Source organism: Heteronotia binoei, chromosome 21 (genome assembly GCF_032191835.1).
Source record: "Heteronotia binoei isolate CCM8104 ecotype False Entrance Well chromosome 21, APGP_CSIRO_Hbin_v1, whole genome shotgun sequence".
NCBI lineage: Eukaryota > Metazoa > Chordata > Lepidosauria > Squamata > Gekkonidae > Heteronotia > Heteronotia binoei.
The window spans coordinates 37046916-37060991 of record NC_083243.1 but is presented as its reverse complement, the minus strand read 5'-3'; positions in this window follow the sequence as shown (position 1 = coordinate 37060991).

The window sequence follows — 14076 nt, the reverse complement described above, 5'->3', positions numbered from 1 at the left end:
TCTGTGGAGAGGAAGCACATACATATTCTAGTTAAATAAATACTACATTGACATGACGCAAAGAATTCATGGTTGTGTAATCATTACCGCTTCTCTTTGTGTTCTGTGGGAACATTGATGTTTTAGGCCCACTGTACTATTTTAAGGTGATATTTTTTTTTAAACTTTAAATTTTATTAATTTTTCAACAACATTCAATAATTCAAATACACTCTTAACAACTAAACAAATCTCAAAAATAAACACTTGTGTTAAAGTTGAACATAAATTACCTTAAGCCTCCTCTAATTTTTTATAGCATTGGATGTCATTAAACCAAAATTTAAGGTGATATTTTTATAGAAGAGTTGGAGCTATATTCTACTCTTCACGTGGCGTCTCAGAGTAGCTTACAATCTCCTTCCTTTCATCTCCCCACAACAGACACCTTGTGAGCAGCCCCATAGCCAGGATTTTTTTTGGTGGGAGGGTGCTGGGATACGCCAGTTAAATCCCCCTGGACCTCTCCCCCTCAACCCAACTTAGTTCATTCTTCAGGGAGCGCCTTTTCCCCAAGCCATGTCTGTCTGTGGAGCCCCTCCCCCTCCATGAGCAGTGGGGTCAGGAGGAGGAGATTAGCAAGCCAGCTGTTTGGGGGAGCACTTCCTGCTCCTTTTTAGGGGCTCCTGCTGGACTTGCTTCTCTTGGCCTAGAAAGCCTCTTGGTTGGTGGCCGGTGTGTTCCAGCTGCTCCCGAGGGAAGACAAGCCAGATGGGACTCTCACTGTCGTGCCTCTTGGAGCACACTTCTTGGCAGGGTGGCCAGGGCTTCAGATGACCTCATGCCCTGCTTGCCTTTCGCCCTTGGGTGCCAGGTAGCAGCTGCCCAGTGGGGTGAGGAAGAGGCAGTGGCAGTGAGCTAGCAGTGGTTCTCATTTTGCTTTTGTTGTATTGTTTTAGGTCTTAGCTGCCTTGAGCAGTTCTCTGTAGAGGCAGCACATACATATTTTAGTTAAATAAATACTAAATTGACATAACCCAAAGAATTTATGGTTGTGTTACCATTGCAGTTTCTTTGTAAATGTGTTCTGTGGAAACATTCGTGTTTTAAGCCCACTGTACTATTGTACTATTTCCGCCCAGCATGGCTATGGCTAGCAGAGGCTAAAGAGTGGGCACCTGTTGCCAGTGAAGGGCCCAGCTGTTGGAGATGCCACCTTCAGCGCCCCACCACTGGCACTGGGCCTATGTGTGAGATAGATAGGTCTGAGAGAGCTCTGAAAGAACTGCTCTTGAGAGAACAGCTCTGAGAGAACTGTGACTGATCTAAGGTCGCCCAGCAGCTGCATGTGAAGGAGTGGGGAATCAAACTCAGTTCTCCAGATTAGAGTCTGCTGCTCTTAACCACTACACCAAGCTGTCTCTCAAAAAATAAACCTGATTGTAAACAGATTTAGGGCCTGTTTAGGCAAATTGCAAGTTTATGAACGCTGACAGCACCATATAAATAAATAAAGGCTCAAAAAGGTTGGGGTATCCTGGATTATTGTCACTTTATTGCACCATCACAATCTATCAATTTCCAGGGTTCTTCTTTTTTTAAGCCTTCTGGTGGATGAGGCAAAATGGTGGTCACAAGTGGCAGAGCCGGGCAAAATGTGGGACAAACTGCTGTGTGGACAATCTGCTTCCTCTGCGTTTACAGCAGCAATGAGAACTATCCTAAGAATTGCTTGTGAGGAAGCAGCTTGACACACATCCCCCAAGTTGCTGTTAATATATGCAACTTTGAGGAGTACACTTTTGTTGAAGGAGCAAGTACAAAAAGCCAGAGGGATTTTTTTTAATGGTGGAAGATTACAGCACATTTCCTATGAACAATTGCTAGGGTAGATTATTCCCAATAGTTTGTATTAAGTTTCAGGTTGTTGCACTTTCTACAAAATTAAAGAGGGCCTCTTTCTAGACAGCACTAGTTAGAGCTGTCACATGTCAGCTGTTAATTCTCCCTCCCCTTTCTCAGTTGTGTCACTTTTTAAAAATACTCAGCTTGGGTCAGGTTGCAACTGATATTTGCCAAGTATTTTGTATGACAGATAAAGAAAAACAAACTGCTTACAGGAGGTCACTGTGTGAGGAGAAAGTATTGCAAAGCAAGAACAGTCCCTTCAGTGGGGCACAGGGTGACTCGTGATGGGCTTGTGGATCAGCCCTGAAATAACTGGCTGTACTGGAAGGGGATGATCATCTGCTGCTAGAGACAACACAAGCACAACTTTCCATATCGTTGTTGAGGTAGTATAGTTAAAAGGTGCTTTCACACGGCGACCCTTTACAAGTAGATTTTGCCATTCTTACAGTTAAAAATCCAGATGCAAAGCACATTATTTACTGTGTGTGAACACTCCCAAGGTCATATGCAACTAAGGCTGCCAACCTCCAGAGGAGGCCTGGAGACTTCCTGGAATTACAGACTGATCTCCAGAGTACAAAGAGTGCTTCTCCTGGAGGAAATGCCAGCTTTAGACAGCAGACTCTATGGTATCATAGCTTGGGGAGAAGGGACAAGTGGAGGGCCTCAAGGGTCTGTTCTGGGACCTGTTTTGTTTAATATCTTTATAAATGATTTGGATGAAGTAATAAAGGGAATGCTTATTAAATTTACGGATGATTCTAAATTGGGAGGGTTAGCAAATACAGTAAAGACAGAAACAGGATACAGAATGATCTTGGCAGGCTGGGAAACTGGGCTAAAACCCATAAAATGAATTTTAACAGGGTTAAATGTAAAGTTCTGCATTTAGGTAGGAAAAATCCAATGCATGGTTATAGGATGAGGGAGACGTCTTGGCAGTAGTATGTGTGAAAAAGATTTAGCGGTCTGTACACTGTACATGAGTCAACAGTGTAATGTGATGGCTAAAAAGGCAAATACAATTTTGGGCTGTATCAACAGAAGTATAGCATCCAGATCACGTGAAGTGGTGATATTGCTTTACTCTGCTCTGGTTATACCTCACCTAGAGTATTGTGTTCAGTTTTGGACACAATTTAAGAATATAGACAAGCTGGAACGGGTCCAAAGGAGGGCAACAAAGATGATGAGGGGTCTGGAGACCAAGTCCTGTGAGGAAAGGTTGAAGGAGTTGGGTATGTTTAGTCTGGAGAGGAGATAACTGAGAGATGATGTGATCACTATCTTCAAGTATTTGAAGGGCTGTCATAGAGAAGATGATGCGGAATCATTTTCTGTTGCCCCTGAAGGTCAGACCAGAACCAATGGGTTAAAATTAAACCAGAGTTTTTGACTAAACATTTGGAAGAACTTTCTGAAAGTTAGAGTGGTTCCTCAGTGGAACAGGCTTCCTCAGGAGGTGGTGGGCTCTCCTTCTTTAGAGGTTTTTAAACAGAGGCTAGATGGCCATCTGACAGCAATGCTGATCCAGTGAATTTAGGGAGCGGTATTTATGAATTTCCTGCATTGTGCAAGGGGTTGGACTAGATGACCCTCGAGGTCCCTTCCAACTATATGATTCTGTGAACCTCCCAATGAGCTCCCTCTCTTCACCAAATTCTGCCCTCAAGTATTGCTCCCAAATCTTCAGCAATTTCTCAAGTTGAGGTTGGGAACCTTATATATAACTACCAGGCAATTGTAACCTTCCCTGCAGTTAGGATTAAGAATCAAAGTTGCCTTTTAGCTGAAAGACTATCCTTTGCTTCAAGTTTTCAACGGGTGCAATAATATTTCTTTGTAGGTCAGCAACCAAAAGACAGGCTGATAATGTAGATTTCAACTGGTGATGGTAGAAACCCCAGTCAAGTCACAGCTTAGGGCAACCCTGCCAGATATTCAAGGCAAGAGACAAACAGGTGGTTCGCTATTGCCTGCCTCTGCGTAGCAACCCTGAACTTCCTTGTTGATCTCTGTAACCAAGGCTGGCCCTGCTTAGCTTCTGAGATCTGATGAGATCAGGATAATGTGGGTCATCCGGGTCAGAGCAGAGTATAACTTACTGGCAAACATCTCAGCTACATCCATCAGCACTGAGTTCCCTTTCAGTTAGTTTCCAGTGATGTGTCTCTTTTGCTAAAGGCCTTCTAAGGGTTGGCCTTGGAGCAATGGAACCACATGCTATAAGTGCCACGGATTTATAGTTTCATAATGTCTAAACTTTGCTTCTAGTCTCATATGTGCCATTGCTTTGTCTACATTACTGTTCCTGTTGGGCACATGCAAGTCCCACTGATATCACTGGGGCCTGCATCTCTTTACCAGAGTAGAGAACAGAGGCTTGACAGCTTGATCCAGCAGCTGTATTTAGGGCATGGGAACTCGAGCACATCTGTTCCCATTTGGAACAGTGCATTAGAAAGATTAAAAGCATGCACATGCACAATGGGATGTAATGCACATATGTTCCTTTGAGAGGACAGATTGGCAATATAGGTGTGCAAGGTATTTGCACATGTTCAAGGTCTGTGTTTGTGTGTGTAAGCAAAAGTGAGCCTGAAGAAAGAAAAAAAAAACCCTGTAAAATCATCTTCTGCGTAAGTGGTGAATTTCAGTTCTTTTAATCCTTTTCCTGGATCAGCTCCCAGTTCATTAATTTGCAAAAAACCCTGCTATTTATTGACCAGGACTGGACACTGCAAGACCTGGATATTTCCGGGCATCTGACTTCAAAACAAGTAGATGAACACGCATACTTTTCAAGCTAATATTTTTAGATCCAACCTCACGTAACATAAATCAGGAGCAGACAACTATATGTTTACTGAAGTGGTTTACCGCAAACTGGTAAAGACAGCAAATCAAGTTTCCAGCTGATGAAACATTTCTGAGTAAACAAATCCCATCAGTCTGCAGCTGCCGAGATACATCAGATTGCTTATGAATTTAGTTTGGCACATCATGCATGCCACCATTGCTTCCTGATTCTGCTCAAACCCTTTGGATGCAGTCGGTTTTCACTTTTTGCACTATACTGCACCTTAGTGTATTGATTCCATCTGTGCCATCGGTAGCATTTTGATAAAGCTGCTGAAAAAAGCTGAACAAAGGAAATTGTTACTTAACATTTCTTGGCCATTTCCTCTAAATTGTAGTCATGCATAGTGCTATCCTAACCAGAGTTAACATCTTTCAAAGTCCATTGGATGCAACTTTGTATAGGGTGGCACTAAATGAGGGCAATCCTAAAACAGTCTATGCAGACTCCTATTAAGTAGGGCTAACTTTGAGGAAAGCATTTGTAAGATTGCACCATTAAACTTCCCACGTTAACATCTACCACAGCATAGAATAAATGTCAGATGTTTGAGAGCTGCAAGACATGAACGTCAGATGTTTGAGAGAAGGAAGGAAGGAAGGAAGGAAGGAAGGAAGGAAGGAAGGAAGGAAGGAAGGAAGGAAGGAAGGAAGGAAGGAAGGAAGGAAGGAAGGAAGGAAGGAAGGAAGGAACTTAAATTTTTAATACATTCTCCAAGCTGCACAATTGGCTTGGGTTAGAGGAGTGATTTAAAGAGTGAAATGCCTTCTCCAAGCTGGCTGATGGGGCTGTGAGGGCTTCGAGAGCCACAGAGTATGTGTGAAAGAGCCACAAGTGGCTCCCGAGCTGCAGTTTGGACACCCCTGGTCTACCAATTTGGCATATTACATTTGGAAAGAAAAGGCATAAAACATTCCAGTCATATGTCTGCGTATGTAAGCTGGAGGATGAAGACCTCTAAACAACATGTTCATATTTTAGCAATCAAAGTAAATTCTGCTTGCAACGTCTTGTTTTCCAAGATCCTGTTATATGTCCTGTTTCTCTATGTCTAATTCAATGCAATGTAACATTAGGAGAGAGGAACAACTACGTACAGCGTAAACATATTTCAGGTTCTGGACCAAACGAATACATAAAAAGCAAGTATAAATGCAATACCTTATTGTTTCTGTAGGAAAGTTTACCCAGAGTTATTTTTCTTGGTGAAATCGTAATTCAGAAAATCCCCTTGGATGCATTTCTCTCCGGTCTGTGTGTGTTGATAAACTGCAGAGCAGCTCTGAACTCCCTGGCTCTTTGAAGTCTGGAGTTTATTTCTGGATCACCTCATGATCACCGATTACCAGCCAAAACATAAGTTGCTTTGGATCTCAGATTTCCTGTGAGAAGTTTATGGCAAAGTGACTTTTACTGTTCTGGAGGCTTCTCCCTGCTGCATGATCTGTAGAACTTCACTGTATTCAAGCATCCCTTTGTGACATTACCGAAAACTGACCCTTTTTTTTGGTTACATCATTATTTATTTATTGTTCTGGACAAGTAGCCCATATATGGCCATATTGCTGAAATTTAAAGGGACAGGAAGGGGGGGGGGACGACTTTACTGACCTGAAATGGCTGATCTGCAAATTTTCAAGGGTTTTTCTTTTTAGAACATCAACTTAATTTTTATCCAGCACTTCCTACGAAGACCTCAGAGAGCCACATATGCTTTGACCAATGTTCCCTGAGTTAGTGTGAGCTAGCTCACAGATTTTTAGCCTCCAGCTCACACATTTTTGTCTTAGCTCAGGAAGTATGACCCCCAGAGCACAACAAGTTATGCAGTAGCTCACAACTTTAATACCAGTAGCTCACAAAGTAGAATTTTTGCTCACAAGATTCTGCAATACTTTTCAAAACTGCTGCTTTTTTTTCTGGGCATTTTAATGAGGCATAGCAATTGGAAGTTGTTAGTGGTACAATTTGTAGGCTTTAAAAAAAACTAATCTCTCTCTTGGTGTTATGTTTACCTCATCATCACCAGCAGCCTATGGCTAAAATCAGAAAGAAGACCGTCACCCCATACTAATGGAGGCCTGATCTCTTTCAGCATTAATCTTACAAGAAGAGCAGGAAGGGTTTTTAAAGTTGTCAACAGTCATCTGCTCTCCTGGCAAGCTCTACTTGACCTTGAAGTAAGCAACATTGTTTTAATACTTTCCTTCAACCCACTGTTTCATGTTAAGTTGAGGAGATAACTGTGTTCCTGCCTACAGATTCTGCTAGGAATTTCTGTTTTATTGGCAAAAACCAACACAAAACCCTCAGTCCTTCGTTTTCTTCAACAGCTACGAATTCTGAAATTAGACCCACTTATGATTTAGTGGGCCCTGCCATTGGATGGCCCAGCCTGGCCCAATCTCGTCAGATACCAGAAGCTAAGCAAGGTTGGTCCTGGTTAGTACTGGGATGGGAAACCAGCTAGGGTTGCCAACTTCCAGGTGGTAGCTGGAGATGTTCTGGGATTACAACTGATCTCCAAGTGACAGAGATCAGCTCACCTGGAGAAAATGGCTGCTTTGAAAGGTGGACTCTATGGCATTGTACCTGACTGAAGTCCCTCCCCTACTCAAACCCCACCCTCCTCAGGTTCCACTCCCAAAATTTCCAGGTATTTCCCAACCTGGATCTAACAACCCTAGAGACTATCAAGGAAGTCCAGGGTTGCTACACAGAGGCAGACCACTGAAAACCACCACTGTTTGTCTCTTGCCTTGAAAGCCCCATGAGGGAACAGTAAGTCTGTTGTGACTTGACGGCATTTACCACCATGGTTTAGTGAGGCTGTGTTGTGGCCTGTTGCCACAGAAGATTTTCTCAACATGAACATGTGAGATATGGCCTATAACAGCAGAGAAGTTTGGGATGTGTGTCAGGCTCCTGTATTTCCAGCTTCATTTCAGTGTCCTGGCCTGTCACCTCTTGCCCTATCCTTGTGGATCTTATTCTACAAGTGATGACTGTGCCAGATAATCTACTGAGCAGAAACTCAGAATTTCCTTCAAAGGTTGTAGCGCAGTTTGTAGTGCAGATCTATGACTGGAGCAAGGGACAAAAGCCTAGCTGTTAATTTAACACATAAATAAAAACCTTATGAAATTGCTAGAGACATTAAGAATTTGATTTCTAAAAGCACATAGTTCTGAAACAAAGGAAAGGGAAATTAGTTAATAGACTTCTGTAAATTAGCATGGTGTCCTGATAGTCTTTTGCAAATCTTGAAGAGTTTTAACTGCAATGCAGTTTATTAGAAATATTTTCTAGAACAAAATATAGATCATAGTTTCTGCATTCAAGGCATGCCTCAAGGACAGCATATGTTTGGAACTGTTGTTTGAATTCTGCAGGCTGTGAAGAGAGCATTGGCTTTATCAAGAATGCAAAGGCCTTGTATTGTGCAGAAATATCAAACTCAGCAGATGGTCACTGATGAAACTTCAGACTATGGAAACTATTTACTTGTACGGGTATAAGACCTTAAGAAAGGAAAGGAAAGCACCAGTTGTTTTTGACTCTGGGGTGACGTTGCTTTCACAATGTTTTCACGGCAGTCTTTTTACGGGGTGGTTTGCTATTGCCTTCCCCAGTCATCTAAGCTTTCCCCCCAGCAAGCTGGGTACTCATTTTACCAACCTCGGAAGGATGGAAGGCTGAGTCAACCTCGAGCTGGCTATCTGAAAACTCAGCTACCGCCGGGGATCGAACTCAGGTCATGAGCAGAGCTTAGGACTGCAGTACTGCAGCTTTAACACTCTGCACCACGGGGCAGTGATAAAGAAGGAACTTGGGATTGATCTATATCACTTGACATCTGAAAAATTAGGTCTCTGGTTCCCAAGTGCCATGGCTTAATTCCTTCCTCTTGGGCCTGCCTTAAATATGCCGGTGCCGGAAGCAATGTATTAAAATTCTGCATTCGCTCCTCTAGTGACCTGTGTCCATTTCTCACCTTGGTTTCTTCAACTTTTTAATCGCTCTCCCTTCCCTTGCTGAATTGAAAGAATATCCCCTGCCTGACCTTGAACTCTCCAGTGCTTGATGAGAGCAAAAACAAGACAATTAGGAAATGCAAAAAAGGAAACATTAAAGATGGTCTACCAATCAGTGGTTGTCTTTGCTTATTAAATTGTGGGTTGTTTTACAACAGTTTCAAAAGCTCGCTTTGTGGGTTATTTTAAAGCAGTTCCAAAAACTGGCATTTGGTATGTTCACACCACTAAATAACATGCTTTGCAACTGGATTTTTACTGGGTAAAAATAGCAAAATCCGCTTGCAAACAGTCACTGTGTGAAAGCACCCAATGTGTTAATCTGATGGATTAATTCATGTTGTAATCTATTGAGAGTGGAGATGAGGAAACCTTGTTTTTAGAATTGGTGTAGGTGGGTGGGTGGTTGCTTTGTAACATCTCTCTGAACATATATTTAAGAACATAAGAGAAGCCATGTTGGATCACGCCAATGGCTCATCCAGTCCAACACTCTGTGTCGCACAGTGGCCAACCCCCCCCCAATTCCATCAGGAGGTCCACCAGTGGGGCCAGGACTCTCGAAGCCCTCCCACTGTGCCCCCCAAGCACCCAGAATACAGAGCATCACTGCCGCAGACAGAGAGTTCCAGTGATAAACTGTGGCTAATATTCAGTGATGGACCTCTGCTCCATATGCTTATCCAATCCCCTTTTGAAGCTGGCTGTGCTTGTAGCCACCACCTCCTATGGCAGTGAATTCCATGTGTTAATCGCCCTTTGGGTTGATATCAACTAATGAATATTTTGTATTGATCTCAATACCTACTTGTATGTTTTCCTCTACAGGAAGTTTATTGTGATTTTATTGTTGTGAGCCTCCCTGAGCCTGCTTGGGCAGGGAGGGCAGGATATAAATCAAATGAGATAATTAATAAAATAAATAAATAAATGCAGGGAACAGAGCAAATTTGCTGAAAGAGAATACTGTGAGCATCCCCAGTTAATAGGCACAATATAGGTACTTTCCTTAATCTTTTTTCTTTCTTTTCCTGTATATATCATTCATAATATAATTTCAATGATATGATTTGGAAAAGAACAGCATTAAGAAAATCCACATGTTTGCATGTTTGAATGGATGTCCCACAGAAGCACAAATCCTTAAGCTAAACATCCATGGGAATGCTCAGTTCACAATTAATTAGAGTTTATTATTAGACCGGCAGCTCTTAATTTGATCTTCCAAGCATTAGTAAAGGATTACAAAACATAATCTGCAAAAATAAATTCATAGGGTCTTGTCACTTCATGGGTGCATCTGAAGCATCAGGTGCTGTATTTTATGGTCGCCAGCAGGAACTCTTTTGCATATTAGGCCACACACCCCTGATGTAGCCAATCCTCCAAGAGTTTACAGGGCTCTTCTTACAGGGCCTACTGTAAGCTTTAGGAGGATTGGCTACATCAGAGGTCTGTGGCCTAATATACAAAGGAGTTCCTGCTACACAAAAAGCCCTGGTTCCAGCTGAGCTGTCTGCCTGATAGAAGTGTGTTATCATCACACAAGACAGAGATGCTAAGAGAAAGAGTGACCAGGTTCTTTCAAATTTATCCACAAAAGGGAAGTCAGTCTAGCAAAAGAGAAAGATAACAGAACATGAAAGCAGCCTTGCAAAACGACAAACACAAGTTCTCAACCGCTGCTTCTGCTTTCTCACGCAATGGATGAAAAAGCTCCATTATCGTCTGCTTGATCTCTAGCCACAAGTTTATTTATAACAAGTTGGGCTTTGAAGACCCAGAAAACTGGCATTCTTACTCTTTAATAATTCTACAAAGGTAGTTGTTCTGAAGTAATTAACACATGGTTAAAAAAAATGGAAAAGCCATATTAGAACACCTATATCAATCAGGAATTTTATGTGGTAACAATACAGTAGTTTCTTTTTCAACATTCTGTAGGACCATGCCAAATTTTTAATTATTCATATTGATTCCTTGAATTTTAAAAGCAACTATATACACTTTGTTTCATGTGGTGTTTATAAAGAGATGAGAGTCAAGGAAGAGTGACATGGAATAAGTATTTTATTAAACCAATCTGCTAATAACATCTCATCTTTCGGCCTTTCCTCTTTTCTGTGCTTCTCTATGGTGTTTTTCTGTATCTGTTCTCACATTAGGTGGGATGACATGAGAGATTTGGCGCAGCAGTATCCTGCCTCTGAAAAAGGCAATTTTCTTTGATCCATGCCACAGCATTCTCACAGCCCCCGCCCTGCTGCTAGGAGAGGTACAGGCCACATACTGCTTGTGCACATCCCAGGCGGGTTCATCACGTGCCCAGCTGTTCAGACAGTCAGGAAATGCACCATGCATACGTTTTAGAGGTTTGCTACCTGAAAGTTCCTGGTGGCTATTTAATCCAGTCCCTGTCCATCCTAAGAGGGGATCTTACCAATTGCTGCCACCACTCTGGGTTAAGGGTCTCCCATGAGAAGGCCCAGAGTACCCTCCCAAGCCCTTCAGGCCTCCCTTAGCTAGGCCAAATAATGGGCGTGAGGACCAGGCAGAGTTAACAATAGGGGGGGAAGGTTTATTTAAAAGGTCAGTGCAAAACAACAAACAAGGTGCATAAAACAGTAGAAGGGGTGAAGGGGAAAATAACCAAATGCCCTAACGCATCTATCTATACTGTCCTTACTGTAATACCAGCACTTACCTCCTTGGGTAAGGGTCTTTTTCCTGCTTCAAGCTTTCCAAGCTACACACTACCTCCAGCTCAGCCTTCCAGGGAAAGAAACCCCCTTCCTGGGCTTGGCCCTTTTATCTTCTCCTCCCAGGCCCAACTCCTCTCTGACTCTGAGCCAGTTTCCCTCCAAAACCTGGCCACCCAATCAGAGGGACAAGAGGGATCCTGGGAAATGTAGGCTCTTCCCAGTAACTCCTAAGCAGGCTTCCCTGGGGCATGCAGGCCTCACTAGGCCCAGAATCATGACAGAACCCATGCTGAGTCTTCCTCAATAGCTTTTGTTCATCGACGTGCCTACTCATTCTCTCTGTAATAATGGTTTCCACCAACTTCCCTGGTATTGAAATCAGACTGACTGGCCTGTGATTTCCTGGATCTCCTTTGGAACCTTTTTTAAAGATGGGGGTAATATTATCTACCTTCAGTCCTCAGGAATGTAGGCAGATTTTAAGGAAAGATTACATATTTTTGTCAGGAGATCCACAAGTTTACATTAGAGTTTCTTTCAGAACTCTTGGATGTATGCCATCTGGGCCTGGTGACTTATTAGTTTTTAAATTGTCTATCAGTCAAAGGATCTCCTGTCTTGTCACCTCAATCTGACTCAGGTCTTTCAACACGCCTCCCAAAATCAGCAGTTCTGGAGTGGGCAGGCATCTTCCACAGTGAAGATAGAGGCAAAAAATGCATTCAGCTTCTCAGCCATTTCCCTGTCATGTGTCAGTAATCCTTCAGTAACCTACGGTATTATACCCCACTGAGGCTTCTCCACTCTCCAAAAATATTCCTCGAATATCCAGAAATTTCCTAGCTAGGAGTTGGCAACCCTACTAAGTGTGAAGGGAGGAGAAACAATTACTATGGAATTACTACACTGACAGGATAAAACATATTGTCATTCCATTTAACCCAGGGTAATTGGACTGTGTAAAAGGGTCCTGTAAATTTAGTTCAGCAATGGTAAATTCTTTTTGTTATATTCACCTCAGGATGGCCACTTTTTGTCCTCCTGAGCATTACTTCTTTCTCCTGTTTAATTTTTCTGTTTTCTTTGAAGAGTACACTTGGCACTGGCAACGTGAATACACACATTTTCTTCACAAGCCATTGTCTTCTGTTTGTAGTGCTCCCTTATGATGGGATTCAAGCACAGAGCTAATAGCTTGGATCATAAATCACCACTGACAGAAAGATTTCTGTCAGCAGAATGAGTCTTCCTTCCCTCTCTGCTACAGTCCCAGATGCCCCACTGGATTCCCAAGAACAGTGTGGGGGTGGGGAGGGGGGAAGAGTCAGGGCTCTGAAGCAGGAGGTAGGAATCAGTGGAAACTGTTCTTCTGTCAGTGGAAATTTTCAGACTGAAAACATTTCTTGCCTGAGGAATCCCTCATCTGTGATGGTCAGAGTCACACACTCCCACCCCCACCCCAGCAAAGCAAAGCAACAAAGTTATCTGAGCTTCTCAGCACCATTTTGGTTGCTTGCTGACTCAGGCTGGAGAGTCAAACCTTAAGGGAACTCACTGTTATTACAGTCTCAGCCTCACTCTGTGTAAATATCACGAGAAGGTCATGTACATAGTTCCAAAATGAAGGAGGAGACAAAGTGGGGTGGGGTTCAAATTACTAAAGAAACCTCAGTGTGTGTATACACACACACACCTCAATACACACACACACTGAGGTGTGTGTGTATCATTAGTAATTTCAATCCCACCCCGCTTTGTCTCCTCCTTCATTTTGGAATACACACATGTAAATATATATGCATACACTCCCTTGATGAGTAAAAACCACCCTCTAACTTCTTTGCTTTCACTGTGGGGTTTATGGAAAGTACTCTTCTTGATTTTTAAGAAATACAGTGGAAGCACCTCTACTTAACTGCAAGCTTGCAGGATTGATGGACAGGAAGCATAAATAAGAAGATGACTCCGTCCTACCATGTGCTGGAGAGAACTTCAGCCTTGGTCCCAAAGGACTCCACCTCTGAAGCTAGGGTCTAGATCCACCAGAGCTTTTCCATGGATGAAAGGATTTCTGCTTGCAGAGAATTCTCCCTCCCTCCCTCCTCTACAGCCCAAGATGACTCCAAAATGATGTTCCTAGGGCAGGGGTCCAAAATGTGGTGCCCACCAATGCCTTTCCTGGCATGCATCAAGTGTTTTTGGAAAGTGGTCAGGGCTAGTTGGGGCTTTGCCCACCAGGGCTTCTGACTGGCCACAGGAAATTCAATTGGCTATTCAGGTTCTTTAAAACATTGCTTTGGCAGCAGGTGCCACCACAAGACAAGGATCTTTATTGTGTGATTGAAGGTAAATTCTGGCAGCTATTTTGTGGCTGGCTCCACATTCTGCAGCAGGCATTGTATGGCTGCTATTTTGGGGCTGTGCCCGCACCACATTGTTCCAGAATTCTGAAGGTGTCCACAGGCTCAAAAAGGTTGGAGACCCTGCCATAGGGGTTCCTTATCCCCCAGGAAAAGCATGTTCGAGGATATCATAAGTGTAAACCTGGGGATCAAGGCTCTACTGCTGCTCCTCAGCTGCAGCTGGGAAT